Below are 2,046 nucleotides of genomic sequence, written 5' to 3'. Positions count from 1 at the left end.
GGGCGCTTCCCGCCCCCGGTGTTCGCAGGGGCCTCGCGGGAGGCGCCTGGCAGTCATTTGCGATTGCTGTTCTGTCGCGACATCCGCGGTTCGAGGGTGGGAGCTTCGAAAGAGGGGGCTTGAAGGCAGGGTTAAAGAAAACTCAGCGCGAGATGTCTTCAAGTTTATTGCGCGTTTACAGGTTTATCGCGATCGAAGCGGCTCCGCCCGCGGCTGGAAGGCCCTTCGGCCCGGCTGCCCCGCAGCCGTTAGCGGCAGGAGGTGCCACGCTGGGGGAGTGCGTTTAGCAAGCGAGGAGGTGCGGAAGGCAAAGCATCGCTTCTGACCTCGGCTGCAACTTCCCTCTTTGCGCACTATTTCCCCCGTTTTTGCTTGAACACGCTTCCCGGCAGTGGCTGGGCTTCCCCCTTCAAGGCATTGACACCCAGTTATGGCAGAAAAGCCTGTGCCCCTGCCCGCCATAAATACTCCCCAGGTAAATAGCGGCACCCTTTTTTTCTTTTTTTATCAGTGGGCAGGAGCTGACAGCGCAGAGTCCAGTGGTCCAAAAGGCCTGGGAGCAGATGCCGAGTGACTCTTCTACAGACTCGAAAAAGAGAAAGAGAAACTGGGATCTGGCAAACACCGGGATCGGCAGCTTTGCCAGTGGGGGTTCAGGTGTGATAGGGCCCATCGCCCCACCATGGCACCTGCAGAAGGGAAGTGCCGCTGCTGCCCCTCTGCAGACCAATGTGTTGGCCCAGGTCCACCTTCGGTGGTGGCGAGGGTCCGTGCGCCCGGCTTTGCCATGTTCTGGGGAGGCAGGGGCCATCCTTCCCTCCCACCGGCTCTATTTGGGCTTACATGTATCTACGCTTGCATATAAAAACGTACGTAATACGTGATTGAATCATTCAGTGTGGCCCTTTACACCAATAATAAGGACACCAAAACATACCCAAACTGCCCCTTATATCCACACCGAGTTGAACTTGCAAACAAGACCAGGGCCCCACTTCCACGAGGAGAGGGGTGCAACAATTGCCGGCGTACTGCCGAACCCCGGTTTAAAGAGACAGATGGGGGGAGACGCAGCCTTGCCTGGGATGGGCAGGGTGGGCTTCATCCTTCCTGGCTGCAGGCACCAAGGCTCAGCCAGGTGCTTGAGGCTCCCCATAGAGTCTGGGGAAAAATGGGCAACCCCCAGGATAAGCCAGTCAGTTCATTTTGGGGCCGCATCTGGATCTGCCCATTTCTGCTTCTCGGCTTTAAAGAAAACCAAAAATGCAAAGACCTAAAGTGCTCCATGAATTTTATATCCAGATCCACTTGATGTGGGAGCATCCCTTTGCACGTTGTACCACCAGATGGGCATCAGGGAAGACGCTCCTCTTCTGTCCCAGATCCACCAGCAGGAAAGTCCTGGATTCACTCCAGGACTTCAGCAAAGTCCTGCTCCTTCTCTCCAGACATTGGTGGGAGTTTGCTGTTACCTTAAATGAAAGAGCAGCCCCACTCCTGTGCTCGGTCTGTTAATTAAAACGCTTTGCTTTAAACACGGTGCTCCATTCTTACAGCTCAGCTCTGCTACCATCCCACATCCAACACCTGCAAGCCAAACACGCAAGCTGGATGATCTCCAGATAGTACCAAAACAATTTTTTTACAGCCGTCCTTTTACAGGGTAATTACAGGCATAACTTACAGGGTAATAAATGGGGATAACTTCTTATCCGCTTGCAGTAAAACTAATTTCAGTGACCTGTCTCACTGCGGTAGAACCAGGAGACAACCCTCCCTTCTTCACTGAGTTTTATGGAAGTAAGGGAAAAATCAAGGCTGAGGACCAATGGTGTCAGTCAGGTTACCACGTCACTTAGGATGGAGGTAACCAGAATCAACCCATCCAAAACTGGCAAATTTTGGTAAAACTCTGGGTGTCCAGAGCTCTGATGGTGTCTTTCTGGGTAGATTGAGGAAATGAAGCTGATGGGGCTGATAGGGTCTGTCTGTCCGTCCGCCCCCAGCAATTCCTTCCGACTCCCTCAGCATCAGCTGAAGGATAGT

This window comes from Haliaeetus leucocephalus, unplaced genomic scaffold (assembly GCF_000737465.1).
Source record: "Haliaeetus leucocephalus isolate CR32 unplaced genomic scaffold, Haliaeetus_leucocephalus-4.0 Scaffold450, whole genome shotgun sequence".
In the NCBI taxonomy this organism is placed as follows: Eukaryota; Metazoa; Chordata; class Aves; order Accipitriformes; family Accipitridae; genus Haliaeetus; species Haliaeetus leucocephalus.
The sequence above is the reverse complement of the archived record's forward strand: the minus strand, read 5'-3'. Positions refer to the sequence as shown.